Source organism: Talpa europaea (assembly GCF_964194135.1).
Source record: "Talpa europaea genome assembly, chromosome: 2".
NCBI lineage: Eukaryota > Metazoa > Chordata > Mammalia > Eulipotyphla > Talpidae > Talpa > Talpa europaea.
The window spans coordinates 130,000,150-130,015,962 of NC_140068.1; the positions used below are offsets into that span (position 1 = coordinate 130,000,150).

General features: G+C 43.2%; 2 pseudogenes across 2 annotated transcripts in view; one reads left to right on the forward strand and one right to left on the reverse strand.

The window, feature by feature from the left end:
• LOC311188332 (class I histocompatibility antigen, Gogo-OKO alpha chain-like) overlaps positions 1 to 15,813 on the forward strand; it is a 700,214-nt pseudogene that overhangs the window by 401,003 nt on the left and 283,398 nt on the right. The gene's annotated exons all lie outside the window — the stretch shown is intronic.
• LOC311186129 (large ribosomal subunit protein eL21-like) lies at positions 14,249 to 14,862 on the reverse strand (annotated as a pseudogene). Its single transcript has one exon. The product of its transcript is annotated as a large ribosomal subunit protein eL21-like (transcript).

The following is a 15,813-nucleotide window of genomic DNA, read 5'->3' on the forward strand; positions in this document are numbered from 1 at the left end:
GGGCAGAAGAACTTAAAAGACACTTCTCCAAAGAAGAAGTGCAAATGGCCAACAGGCATATGAAAAAAGGTACAACATCCCATATAATCAGGGAAATGCAAATTAGAGCTACAATGAGATACCACCTTACACCAGGAAGAATGGCACATATCAAAAAAACTAACAACAAATGCTGGAGAGGATGAGGTGAAAAAGGAACTCTCCTACACTGCTGGTGGGAGTGCAGATTGGTCCAACCACTGTGGAAAGCTGTCTGGAGGGTCCTCCGTCTGCTAAAAATGGAGCTACCATAAGACCCAGCAATTCCACTCCTAGGGATCTACCCAAAGGACACAAAAACATTGATTCAAAAGAACACCTGTACACCTATGTTTATTGCAGCACTATTTACAACGTGTAAGATATGGAAACCACCCAAATGCCCAAAAATAGATGACTAAATCAAGAAGATGTGTTATAGATACATAACGGAATACTGTTCAGCAATCAGAAAAGATAAACTCATGCCCTTCGCAGCAACGTGGTAGAGCTAGAAGGAATTAGGCTCAGTGAAATAAGTCAGAGGGAAAATGAAAAGTACCAGATGGTTTCATTTATAGGAGGAATATAGGGGAACCAAATAAGACATGGGGGGGGGGAATAATAACAATACAAATGAGTATTGTATTTTTTTTTTGTGTGAGTCACACAAAAAAAAGAGAAACACACACACAAAAAAGAGAAACATACTGACACACACACACAAAAAAGAGAAACATACTGACAATTATAAACCAGAGACATCCTGCAGGGGAGGGAGTGGGGGAGGGATCAGAGGGAGGAAGGGAGGGAGTGAGGAGCACAGGGGACTGTGGTGACAGGGCACGGGTGCATTGGTGCATTAGTGAAGGAAATTTTATGGGGATTACACCTGAGGGGGAAAAAAAGCAAATTTTTCCATTTTAAAAATGGAAAAATTATGTAAAATATATGTAAATTAATTAATTTTAAAAAATAAAAATGAAAGTATCTTTACAGTAAAAAAAAAATCTTACCTCCAATCCTGCTAACAAATACAGTATCAATGCTTATCTGTCTGTGCTCCCATCCAGTGTGGCCATGAATACAAGGAGATTCATCTTGACACTATAGTGGGGAGGGAGGTGGGGAACCAGCCTGAGTTTATCTGAAAGCCTCTCCCTGCTGCACACGGAGGGTTACCCTGGGGAGATGGGAGAGCCCCAGAATGAGAAAGAAACAATAATTTCACCCACTCTAACATTACATTTTCTAGCAACTGAGGTAGACCCTGCTCCATCTCGCCCTCCCTTCCTGGACTGTGGTCAAAGGCTCAGCTCAGTAACTGGGGTGACCTGGGCCAATCCTGACCCTGGGCCAGGCCAGCAGGGCACACACTCCTCCCTCCCCGTGTGGGACTCCCTCCAGCTCTGCTCTAGAGAGAAGCTGCAGCCTACAGAGGAAATGAGATAGAGGAGCTTCCAGGCTGGAACTCCATGACTCTGAGGCCTGTTGGTTTTCTACAATGACCCCAAAGGAGAAAAGCTTGAAGTGAACATTGGGTACTGGGGGAGGGAGCTGTCAGGTGCAACCATATCCTAGCAGGGGACCTTGAGGGGGTCCTACCCAGCTCCTTCAGTTCCGTCCAACCATGACATATTTCTAAACTTCCTCTATTCTTGAGACCCAGTGCTTCTTCACATCCTGCTCAGAGACAGCTTCTTCACGGAACTGTAGTTACTGAGGTGTTGTGCTGACATTCTCCTACTCTGTGAGGCTTGAATTTATTTATGCTGGGACTTGATGTATAATTCTCCCCCATTTTCTTGTGTTGTGTGTCCCTTCTCTCCTGTCTCTCTCTCTCTCTCTCTCTCACACACACACACACACACACACACACACACACACACACCCCTCTCCTTGGGTACCAGACCCTCACTCAGCACTGGGGATACTCTGTCCCTCTGTCTCTGGTCCCCTCAGAGCCACCCTCTCTGCAGTGTCTCTACTCAACAGTATGTCCCTGCACCTCCTGCCTCTGACCTTGTGGGAAACCAGCCCCTCAACCTGCATGACAGTGAGGAGGTGAAGGCAAAGTCCTGAGGTCAGTGATTGATGGAGGCGACAACTTATCTTTCTTTTGCTGAAGACAGTTTCTTTCCCCAGCCCCCATTATTGTATTATTTCCATTGAGGAAACATCAGTTTACACACTGTATGTGTTAGAGGCACAGGGTCACACCTCCTCAGATGTTTGTTACCACTTCACACCCACCTAAGGGCACCCACAGTCTTCACTACCATCACCGGGCCCTCTTCTCACTTTGTTTCCTACATCACACCCACTCCCTCCCCTCCCACATAGCCTCATATTTCTAGAGTATGTTTTGGTTTAGTTTCATCTGTCCCTGCTTGGTTTCTTTATATTCCACTAATGAGTGACATCACTCAGCATTTGACTTTCTCATTCTAACTTATTTCATTTAGCATAATCCCCTCCACATCTGTCAATGTTGTTGCAAATTCAACTTTTTCACAGCTGAGCAGTATTCCACTGTGTCTGTCTAGGACCTCTTCTTAACCCACTCATCTGTTGTTGGGCACTGAGGTGTTTCCATAACTTGGTTATTATGCACAGGCTGCAGTGAGCACAGGGGGCGCATATCCTTTGGAATTAGTGTTTTTACCTCCTTTGGATAAATACCAAGGTATGGAATACTTGACCATATAGAAAGTGTATTTTGGATATTTTGAGAAATATATATATGCTTAGGGGCAGGACTGTGGCAGTGTGGTATCCATAGTAAAAGGAGGTTCTGTTACCAGGCAGGGTAAGGAAACCCAGGAGCCCCAAACCTGCCCACGCTAAATGGGTTCTGCCATCAGCTGCATCGAAACAAAACAAACAAGACATTTAATGGAAACAAACTTTAATACAATCACTGTGCAAGAGCGAGAATGAAGGGAAAGAATAGAGACTATGGTTTCCCAATCAAGCACCCAAAGTTACCCATCCCCTTGTGGGTCACCTCAGCCAAACAGTTTGGCCCAAAATAGGGACACTAAGGCCCAAAAACATGTCAAAAGTCTAAGGTGCCTTCCAATGGGGACTCATGGAGAGGGACAGAAAGAGCCAGACAAGTCTGGAAGGAAAAGAGCAAAATCAAAATCAATATAAATGCTGCCATTGTAATCTCCCCACAGGTCTCTCACCCACATCTGTTTCACGTGTCTCCTCCCATGTCTCCCAAGTCTCTGGCACAAGCCCAAGGCTGAGAAGCAATCACAGATTCTTCACCTGTTCCCAGCTTTGCTGTAGAGCCTAGAAGGGAAGGTGAAGACCCAGAACTGGGCATCTCACTGAGCTGTGTGCGATGTGGGTAGTTTGTCAGGCCATTTGGCTACAGCAGCTGTGGTTTCAATGCTGATTGTCTGGTGTTGTGCTGGCCCCTCTCAGCAGCTCCACTGACCATCTCGTGTTGTGACTTCTGCTACCTTAGTGAGTTGGATACTGGCCTATTATCTGGATGTCACAGCCTCCAGGCCATCAGTGGCAGGAAGATGTCCATTTGGGAGCAATGCCTTTTTTCAGGATAGTTTTGAACAACTTCAGTGGCAGGTGGATGCCATATTAGATGCATGTTGTTTAGGAGTTCAAAACACTGGACACTGCTTGGGGTGAGACAAACTGCCCTTATGGCCTCAGAGATTCTTTGTTTTTCCTGTTTGTTAAATAAATCCCATTATTATTGTTCTCTGAACATGAGTGATGTTGCAGTTGTGCAACCTCTGTGACTCTCGCCAGGTGCCAGCCTAGCAGAATGCCTTGTCTGTACCATTGGATCTCCTGGATGTCCATGGGTCTAGGAGCCATAGTTCAGTCATCCTGAGCACCATCAGAGTCCATGGATGATAGAGAAAAGCAAGGAATCAGTGACAGGAGAATCCTGACATTCCCACTCAGAATGTGAGGGATCAGGAAGCCTTGTCAACTGAGCAACGTGTCACCCTAGACTTTAAGATTGGCTTTTACCAGGCTGACAGGAGCCCATTAATTTTTCAGCCAAATAAAGGACAGAAAGTTTGTGAAATGTCTACAGCCTGTCTGAAACCCCCTGGGTAACAGAGAAATAAATCAGCTACACTGGAAGAGAGGGATGAATGGGGAGGAGAGAGAGAGAGAAAGGGAGTAAGGGAAGATAAGGGGAACCATTTAAATAATCCTGATGGGGATCTGAAGCTAGAGTGGGGTTCTGTGTCGGATCCTGTGTAGTGCTTAGTGAGAAATGATCCCAATGTCACACTTGGATCATCCATCTTCTACTGGGTCTCGGCATCTCCTCCACTGCTGAGGGTGGGGGATGATGGACCCAGCTGCTGGGAGATCAGCCCTTCTGTGCAGCTCCCGCATGGCCTCCAGATGATGTATGTGCCCAGCTCTTCACAGACCGCAGTCCCTCATACGACAACGATGACAACCAGACTTTTATTTTTCCAACTGGCAGATGGGCTAATCCCCTTGTGTGGTGTGGTCACCATTTTATCCTTCTGTTACAGGGCAGGGAGATGGGCACCCCAAACCTGCCTCCTCTAAATAGGTTCTGCCATCTGCCACATCAAGACAAAACATAGAAGATCTTTAATGGAAAGGAACTTTAATACCATTAGGAAACAATACAGAAAAGAAAAAAAAATACAGTTTCTAAATCAAGCACTCACAGTTACCCATCCCCTCGTGGGTAAAAGTCCACTCAAATGGAATTGGCCCAGAGCAAGGCCCAAAAGCCAGACATAAGTCAAAGGCATCTTCCAGTGGGGATCCACAGGAAAGGATCAGAAACTACCACACAAGTCTGGGAAGAAAAGAGCAAAATCAAAATCAAGCTAAAAGCTGCTGTTGTTATCCTCTCCATAGGTCTCTTGCCCACATCTGTTTCAACCAGTCCATGACCAAAAGGCAAGTGCAGGTTCTTCATGTGTCTCTCTGCTCCATGTGCCTCCTCCAGGTCTCCTACTGGTTCCATACTGCTTCCTTCCTTCCTCAGTCTCTTCTCTAGCTTCCTTTTTCTCCCTGCTCAGCATCACCCTCCTTTGGGTGGGGCAGGGAACCCAGAACTTCCCCTTTTCCTGGCGACCACCCTGTTACAGAACCAGGCCAGGGAGGGGCAAGGAAGCCCAAGTGGAGTTGGTCCTCAGGGAATATAGACCTTCGTTCCCTGATTACCCTAAAGCTCCACCTGTCTCTTTGTGATTGGTTACTTCTCTGTGGTCTCATTCACTGCCTGAATGTCTCTGTGCCCAGAACTGAGTGTCTGTGTCCCAGCCCTTATCTTTTTCTTTATCATCCTTGTTCAGGAATGTTGCCCTGGTGTGAGATTATCCCCTTGGAATGTGTTGCCCTTATCTCTGGAGCCTTCCTTAACTCTCCTGCACTGCCCTTGAGGCTGCCTAATTATCCCTAACTTTCCCTAGGACTCAGTAGCAGGCTGCTCTTGCTCTCAGAACTATTATGTTCCATTCCCTCTATTGTAAGTAATATTGTAACAGGGTGGTCCCCAGGAAAAGGGAAGTTCCGGGTTCCCTGCCCCACCCGAAGGAGGGTAGAACTGAGTAGGGAGAAGAAAGGCTAGAGAAGAGACTGGAGAAAGTAGGAATTAGGATGGGGAGCCAGAAGGAGATCTGGAGGAGGCACATGGAGCAGAGAGACATATCAAGAAACTGCACTTGCCTTTTGGTCATGGACTGGTTGAAACAGATGTGGGTGAGAGACCTGCAGGGAGGTTAACAATGGCAGCTTTTATCTTGATTTTGATTTTGATCTTTTCTTCCCAGACTTGTCTGGTTGTTTCTGATCCTTTTCTGTGGGTCCCACTAGAAAGTGCTTTAGACTTGTGTCAGGCTTTCAGACCTTGCTCTGGGCCAATCCTGTTGACTGGACTTTTACCCATGAGGGGGATGGGTAGCCGTGGGTGCTTGATTTAGAAACTATATTCTTTATATATTATATATTATAACAATATATTCTATATTGTTCCCTAATTGTATTAAAGTTCCATTTCGTTAAGGTCTTACATGTTTTGTGTTGATATGGCGGATGGCAGGCACATTTTGATCAGGCACATTTGGGGGGGTCTAAGGTACCTCTTTCCCTGCCCTGTAAAAATATCACCTGTTGAACACGTAGGTGTGTTTAGTTTACTCCCATGTTGAAGTGTTTAGTTTACTCCCATGTTGAAGGTTTGAGGGAGGTAAAGGCACCTATTCTGCATGAATTAATTACTTTACTGGAGGGAATTGGCTTCCTCCTGTGGGTCCACTAAGAAATCATGGTGCTATATGCAAGAAGGTTTTCAGGGTGGATGGCATTTCCTTGTTCATGATTGGTTTTTCCTCACAGTAGATCTGCCCATTTGCACCCTTGCTCCCCACAGCTCTGGTCATTATGCATTCCTTTTCACCTCAGTGGTACATGAATCACATTTATCTAGATACAGATGGTGAAAATCATAGAAAACTATTGAAACATCAAATTTTCATTCAAACAGCAGGAGTAGGAGGCACATCAATATTGGGGGAAAACTTGCCTAAACCTAATGTCCCATCTGTTCTCCTCCTGGCTACCTCTTGGAGAAGACCTGGACCTAAATTGGGTCATCTGTACATCAGCTAATCTTACAGTAAATTCTTTGTTTGCTAACCAGTCCCTAGAAACTGGGGATCTTGAAATATATTGGTCCAGGAAACTAACACAACCTGGGACTGGGCCCTTCCATTTAATTATTATGGCTATTCTGGACACTAGAATCCGGGTTTAGCTGGTCCTTTATTAAGAATCAGATATCACTCTCAAATGTCTCCCTTAAAAAAGCATTTTGGACCATCACCTTAACCTTCCCACCCTCCCTCAGTGATGTTGAGGCGCTTATTAAGGCTAGATGTCTTGTATGGACCAGTAATGACACTACAGCTCAGGTCATGATCTGTACTTCTAGACCCTATATTTTTATTATGACCTCCAGAACACCTAACATGATGGTGACTACTTATTCTGCTTCTACCAGCAAAGGGTTAAAGGTGTTAACACCACCTTTCATGCGGATGCCATATGGTTAACCCCTCTCTTCACTCACCATAACATCACTAGCCTTAACATTACTCATCTGTTCCTTCTAAAACAAAGAGCTGAAGTCTGGCTGCCAGTTAATCTTACCCGTGAGTGGATTGAGAATCTGCTCTTGAACAAATTACCAGTGCTTTAGAACATGATCTTTCGGGTGTCCTCATAGCTGCTGTTATTGCTGCCACTGTTATGGCTGCTGCTGCTGCTACTGCTATAGTGGCCCACCTCACTCCATTCACACTGCACAGCAAATGAATCAATGTTTTCAAAATGTTACTTTGGAACTCCTGACTCAAACCACCAGTGATCAGGAAATCTTACAGTGACTGGATGCCTTCAAGACTGCAGCGTCCTGGCTTGGAGAACATCAACAAGCCCTCAGGACTCGCACCAGGCTTAGTGGTGATGCCCAGTACCAGTCAGTGTGCGTTACTCCTGTTCCTTTTACCACCACTTCCTCTTGGGAAGACGTCCAATGGCGCCTTCACGGTGCCGTCCACGATCATCTGGGATGAGATACTCAGAAACAAACTTCAGCAACAAATAGCTCAACTCCAACAAGAGGCAAAAAATGCCACCGTAAGCCATCTAAATCATCTAGCCCACTGGCTAAACCCAACAAATGGATTTCAGGTCTCAATATCAGAATATGGGGTCTGACTGGACTGGGTATATTATGTTTTCTTTCAGTGCTAAAGGCCCACTGTCCCTTGCTCGGGCAGACCCCAGACAAGCTGAGGCCAGGCTGACCCTTCTACAGCCATCACCATATCAATCCCTTCCTGACTCCTCTCCTGATTCTCATAAAACAAAAGGAAAGGACATGTGGGAACTTGGATTATTCTTTGCCTTGACTAATTTGTGCTTTTCAGAATATGAACAGGGAGAGTTTGAGATAAGGAACCTCTCTGGGCAAAAGTCCCGAGAGTCCTGTCTCAGCATGTGCTGAAAACAGCAATAGATGTTGTGCTTAGAAAAGCAAACCACTGACTCCCTGATTTCCCAGCCTTGGCTGGGCCAGCTGGTTACTAGTCCCCCTACATACTTGTGCATTCCCCATTTGTCTGCTTGCTTCTTTGATATTTTTTATTTTCTGTTTGATTCTAAATTAAAACGAGTCTGCCCTTGGAGCTGGGCTGCTCCTTCATGGTGTGGCCCCTCTAGGCTTCTCATTGTTCTGCACATGGACTCTAGGTAATCCTTTTTCATCCTGCCACACGTCATAATGAGACACACATTCACTGCTCAGTCTGTGATCTCTTATGAATATTTTCAAGCACAAAGAAAAACGGAAATAACAGTGCAGAGCACACCGCCTAGACCCCAGCATTAGCATTTGCCACATTTGCTTTATCACTTATCTTTATCCATGGATCTGTCTCTCTATTCATCCATCTTATTACTCTGATGCATTTCTTTTTTTTTTTTTAAAGACAAATTCCTATTTATTTATTTATTTATTTTGAAGAGGCAAGCTTTATTTATTTATTAATTATTTATTTATTTATACAAGCACTGGGTACAGTCAGAAGCGCGGGAGGGTGAGAGAATTCACCAGAGCCAGAGCGGGGAGCAGAGCAGGCAGAAGGACCGAAGTACACTGCTGAGGGGAGCAGCGGGCGGCACGAGAGGTCTGCGTGCATTGCGGGACCCTCCTCCGGTGGCCAGGGAGCAGCCGGGGATCGAACCGGCGCTGTGGAGGCTGCGGGCAGCTTCGCAACCCAGCGCTCAACCGCTGCACCACCGGGGAGGCCCTCTGATGCATTTCAAAGTTAGTTGCACATGTCAGCACCTTTCATTTCTCAACATTTGAGCATTCCAATTAACAACTAGAGCTCAAATTGGGTTAAGAGTTTTCTTTGAGATAAATATTTGGAGAAAGGCACAAACCTTAAGTATACTATTAGAGGAATTTTGACCCTTGTCAAGAACATTATGTATATTATTCCGTTCTTCTCTTGGAAACAATGAACATTCGAATAATTTAATAATGTGTCACACTTAACAATATAATTTATTGGTCCCCCCATCTTTTGAGTAACTACCACAGTCCAATCTGAAGCCTCCCTGACCCCTCCATTCTCAGCACATTCCTGAGAACACACTCTCCTTGGAACAGATCCCAGGCCAGATTCATCTTCATAGTTATTTATTCTTATTCTATTTATTTGGATAACTTTGATTTTTCAACCATATATACATTTTTTAGGGTTTATAGGTAAAACTCCAAAATATATGTTATCACCCAATATAAATTGATATATCAATATATGATGTTATTCATTTTGATCTTTCAACAAATAAGTTATCTAATTCTCCCTTTTCCTTTCATCCACAAGACTATTTGTCAATCATAAGAGCAGTTTAGCTGTTTTCATATCTTTACAGCCATATATTACCATATGTATCTATGGTAATTTTTATTATCATTTATATTATTTTATTATCAGTTTTATTAGACAAACTTGTATTTACAAGCAATACCTGAAGCATCATTTCTTCTAGAAAAATGAATGTTTGAAATTAGATGAAAGACAAGGAAATAGGGCCTCCCTGCTGGCCAGGGGTTAAAGTGTCAGCACTGTGAAGGTATCACCAGCCACTGCGGCACAAATTGGACCCCAGCCAGGGAGCTGACTCACATGAAGCAGCAAACCTTTCCTGTCTCACCCACTTCTCCCCTCAGCTGTGTATATTACTAGATGCACCTGTTCTGCTCCCCACTCTGTCTCTGGTGAATCTCATCACCCCCTCCCCCCACACATAACTCTGGCCGACACCCAATTTCTTGTATATATAAATAAATAAAAATAAATCTTTTAGGGCCTCCCCGGTGGCGCAGCGGTTGAGTGCTGGGTTGCGAAGCTGCCCGGGACCTCTGCGGCGCCGGTTCAATCCCCGGCTGCTCCCCAGCCACCGGAGGAGGGTCCCGCAATGCACGCAGACCTCTCCTGCCGCCCGCTGCTCCCCTCAGCAGTGTACTTCGGTCCTTCTGCCTGCTCTGCTCCCCTCTCTGGCTCTGGTGAATTCTCTCACCCTCCCGCGCTTCTGACTGTACCCAGTGCATGTATAAACAAAAACAAACAAACAAACAAATAAATAAATAAAACATGCCTCTATAAAAAAATAAATAAATTTTTTTAAAAAAGAGCAGGAAATAATGATTTAATTTTATAATTAGTCTGTATGCAGTCACCCAAGTCACAGCAATTCCTTTATATGTGTAATACTTTAACATTACATAACAAGCTATTAACAGAAAACAAACAAGCCAGAAACCTTATAACCTTAAACTTCAAATCAACCATCAACTTTTTTTAGTTATTTGAAGACATAAAAATAAAAAGCATTTCATATAACAGCATGCAAATGACATACCTTTGTAAAGTGTGGGACAGTCAAACTATTTCCTAGGCTTTCACTGAAATGAGCATCAAAAGTGTTCAGATTGTATCCACCTCGTTTTTAGGCAATTTGCCTCCTTGAGCCTAAGCAGAGGACAATATTAAAATCCATAAATGATCCTCACTGACAATGTGGTGTAAATGGGGCTCTGGGTCTTTAGGCCTCAAATGGAAACGAAACACCCCCTGTACAATGACTGAGCGTGAGCAGTTGCTTCATGTCATTTCCTGTGGTTTGTTACTGCACTTTCTAGAAAAACAAATGAGTTTACTTTGTCTCAAGATTCTTTCTCTCAGCCTTGAGGAGATGCTCCCTGCTTTCCTGAGCCTCCCCGTCCAGGACCCCACAGCTCTTCATGCTGGACAGGATGGTCTCTGTCCATGTCCCTGACTCGCGGTCATGGCTTTGCATCAATAATCTGTGACTCTTAAATCTGTCCCAAGTCCTGAGTCCCACCCACCTTTTCCCACACACCACTTGGGACATAACCCTGGAAACTATACCGGTCCTAGCCAGCCGAGTCTGCCCTCACAGATTTTCTGACCCACCTGGACAGGCCCCTAGATCCCCTCCTTGGTTTCCCTGCTCCTTTATTCAGTCACCACAGATATTGTCCTGGAAGCTGGGAAAGGTTCCCCCTCCGTGTCCACCAGCTCCTGAGACCCGCCCTCCAGGCAGGTGCCCAACTGCGTGTTCAGACCAGTGGAAAGGAGTCGGGACAGGATGAGACCTCTGGGCATGAAAAAGGGTGACTAATCCAGAGGATCTTTCCCCTCCAACTTGTCAGTGAAGGTCACCCTCCCCCCACAATTCTGAGACCCAAAAGGGGGTACTTTTTGGCTACAGGTCAGAGTTGACCAAAAAGAGGGTGCTTTTCCTGTCATTCTCATCCAGGTGTGTAAGGAGGCCTCCACTGCCTGTTCATCCCTGGACTGTGTCCTCAGATCTTCTTCTGAACTCCTGCCTGGCCAGCTCATAAACTAGAGAACAAAGAAATCCTGGCCGAAGTTGAGAGTGTAAATTTAAATTCTTACGCCACAACTGAGTCAGGAGGGAAAATGCTGGAGACTAAAGTGAGAGACTCACAGCAGCTGCTGGGGAAGCTGCCTCTGTTCTCATGAGACCAAGTGAAACACAAGGACTTTGGGAAACTAATGTAAATCTTTTGTCTCAATTTAAAGCCATAAAACAATAATTTATTTTAAATGCAACCTTAAAACAAATGTTTTCTTATTAAAGAAAATTACCAGGATCCTAAGATTACCAGGGCCCTGTGGGCCAGTTAAAATCCATTAGGGTGTCCCGTATACTCTGGAAAGTTTTGTCCTCATTGTCGTTCAACTCAAAGCATTTTTTAATTTCTTCTTTGATCTCCTCTTTAATCCAATGGTCTTCTTCCCGTAGTGTGGGTTTCAATCTCCATGAAGTGGGCAGGTTCCTTGCTTTCTTTTCATGGTTTCTTTCTTTTAAAAAAAAAAAAAGATTTATTTTATTTTTACAAGAGATGGGGTACAGGCCAAAGTCGCAGGAAGGTGAGAGGATTCACCAGAGACAGAGCGGGGAGCAGAACAGGCAGACAGACTGAAAGTACTGCTGAGGGGAGCAGCAGGAGAGACAGGAGAGGTCTGCCTCACGATGTGGGAATCTCCCTGGCCTGCCGGCAATTGACCCTCGCTGCAGAGGCTGAGGCAGCTTCACAGCTCTGTGCTCAACCAGCTGCACCACCGGAGAGGTCCCTCTTTTCATAGTTTATTTCTGGTTGATACCTTTATGATCAGAGAAGATAGTTGGAATGATTTTTATCTTAATGTATCTGTTGATGCTTGTCTTGTAGCCAGTATGTGATCGATTCTGAAGAATGATCTGTGCACACTTGAGAAAAATGTGTGCTTGGATATTTTTTTGGGTGCAGAATCCCATAGATATCTGTTAAACCCATAAGGTCTAGGTCTTTATTTAGGGCTCTAGTGTCCTTGCTCATTTTTTGTCTCTTCGATATGTCCATTGATGAGAGAGGGATGTTGAAGTCTCTATATATGCATTTTCTGTAATGTCTGTTTTCAGAGCTGGTAGTAATTGTCTTATATATGTTGGTTCTCCTTCATTTGGTGAGTATATCTTCACCCCCATGTTTATGGCAGCACTTTTTATAATAGGGGCTTGGGTTTGGAAACAACCCAAATGCCCAAATAGATGACTGGATCAAGAAGATGTGCTATATATACACAATGGAATACTATTCAGCAACCAAAAAAGATAAACTCATGCCATTCACAGCAACATGGATGAAATTAGAAGGAATTACGCTCAGTGAAATAAATCAGAAGGAAAAAGAAAAACATCGCATGGTTTCACTTATAGGAAGAATAAAGGGTAACCAAATAAGGGATCAGAGAAAAAATGATAACAATGAAAAAAAAAAAACCAAACAAACAGGCGACTATAAGTCAGAGACATTCTGCAGGGGAGGGGAGGGCGAGGGATCAAAACAAGGGTGTGAAGAGCAGAAGGGACTATGGTGATGGTGCATAGGTGAATTGTTGGTGGGAGTTTTATTGGGACCACACCTGAGAAAAGAAAGCAAACATTGTACAAAAATGAACAATGATGTAATATATATATATATATATATAATTTTTTTAAAGACCACTGGGGTAGGGACCTCCCTGGTGGCAAAAGGGTTAAAGTCTCAGCACTACCAAGCTATCAGCCACTGTAGCATGAGTTCAATCCCCAGTCAGGGAGCTGACCCACATGGCACAGCAGACTTCTCCTGTCTCGCTTGCTGCTCCCCTTAAGCAGTGTGTTTCAGTAGATCTGCCTATTCTGCTCCCCAATCTGCCATGGGTGAATCCTCTCACCCCCCACACCTCTGGCCTACACCACAATTCTTGTATGCATGAATAAAATTTAAAAAAAAAACAACAACACTACAGTGACTGTAGGCAGCAAAGTCTCAGGGTAGGCTGTGTGCTGTAGAGTAGAAACTCCTGGAGTCTTTTGAGGCGGGAAGTTGTCCTCTCTTGCACCACTTTCTATTTATACTCTGACTGTCCATCTTAACCACAGGCCCAGGGCTCTGCTACTCCTGATCTCACTCATCATCTTGGAGGCCGTCCCGTATCCTAGACCTAAATAAAATCCTCAAGTCAGTAAAAACTGCTTAAAGTTAAATTAATAAAAGTTCTCCATGCTTCCACAAATAAAAAAACAATTCAAAATTTAGTAGTTTAATTAAAAACATATTTGCCTTAAAGTTATGATGTTGAGAATTAGTACTTGATTCTGTGTTTAAATGTGATTACTTAAAAAAAAAAGCTCATGGTATTCAGCAAAAAAAAAAAAGTGATTAACCTGCTCTATGTCGACAAAGATAAATTTGCTTTTTGATGTTAATACCAAAACTTCTCTTTATGAAATTATATTCCAAAAGACAAATCCACTTATCATTACGTAAAGTTGTATTGAGTTATAAAAATTTGTTAAATATCTAAAATTATTTTATTTAAAATTACTAAAATTTCAGGTTTACATTTTGCTCCTTATTTTAAAGAAGCTGAAATTTTAATGTCATGTAACTGAAAGGACAAAACTTAAACCATGTGTTTAAGTGTAAGACATTCAGTGCAAAGGGATGATAGTACAATCATTGCTTCAATATTTTACAATCTAGAAAAAAAAAACTAGGGTGTTATAAATTTCAACAGAGGTAAAGTAAAATGTGTGTTTTTAAAAAAAGGTTTATTTTTTTTCCAATGAATTACGATATAATTAAAAGTCTGCTTTAAATATTTTTTTAGAGAGGGGACACCACACCTCTGCTCAATTAGGAGAAACATTTTTATAGTCCAGATCTCTTTTATTTCTTTTTGCACACCTATCATGCCATGAATTCATAGGGAATAGGTTCTAGCAGCTCAGGCTCCTTCCCACAGGTTCTCACAAAGTGTGCTTCTCCAGGTGGCGCAAGCACCCTTCTCTTTGGCTTCCTTTTTCTTCTGATCATTTTCTTTCACCCGTTTCAGGAAGCTATCTCGGCTCTTAGAGTGCTTAATGTGCTCTGTACGAACATTAATTCTCTTTGCAAGAATCTTGCCCTTTACTTGCTTGTTTACAACAATGCCAACTGCATGCTGGGCAACATTATAGACTCTTCCGGTTTTGCCATGGTAACACCTGTGGGGCATTCCTTTCTGAACAGTGCCCATCCCCTTGATGTCTACAATTATCATCTTTCTTACAGATTCGCATGTATGGGGCCAGAGGAACAACTCCATGTTTTCTAAAAGGCCTAGAGAACATATAGTGGGTCCCTGTTCTCTTTCCCTTTGTGTTAGTCATTTTGGCGACTTACTGAGAGATGGCGGTTCAGGCTGAAAAGCTAAAAAAGGGTTTACTATCAAATTAAAACTCATTATCTTTGAAATAAAGTCCCATAAAACAGAAAAGCAAAAGAAAATATTTAAAGTTAAAGGCATCCTAAAAAAAATGTTATGTGGTCCTCTAACTCACTATAATAGCAATTAAATTAAACTTTAATATTTCTAGTGTGCTTATTGATACCAAACTTAAATTTCTGATTTGCAAGAAGAACTAAAGTATTCTTGGACTGTCTTTACTAATTTTTAATAATCTGGTCAGCATTGCTAAGCCTTGTCAGAAAAATAAGATCTGCTCTGGAAAATCTTTGTCACTCCAGGTAATTAAATATGTTATAAAAATCTGTACATTTCTTAATCCTATGCAGACTGCCATAATATCAAATATTCTAAAATAGTAAGGATTTTCTTTGAAAGTCTTGAAAGGACACCTAAGACATCTGATAAAGTAGTTTTTCTTGTGAAAAACAAATTGGATCAATTTGAGTGTATTAAAACCAGTAAAGAAACATTTATTACCATTTAAAAAATGGTTACATGGGCCTCCCCAGTGGCGCAGCATGTTGAGCGCAGCACTATGAAGCTGGCCGCAGCCTCACCAGTGTGAGTTCGATTCCCCACTGGCCAGGGAGATACCCATATGGCGTGGCAGACCTCTCTTTTCTCACCCGCTGCTTCCCTCAGCAGTGTTTTCGGTCCGTCTGCCTGTTCTGCTCTCCTTTCACCTGCCCATGCCTCTGGCCTATACCCCAAGTTCTTGTATAAATAAATAAATATTTTTGAAAAAAATGGTTACACATTTTCAGCATAAAAATATCCGAATATGAGTGATTCTAGAATTTATGAGTTCTTAAAACTTCATACTTTCTGGTGGGTGGTCCCTAGAACTGGCCTTAAAGCAGCGACCAAGTGA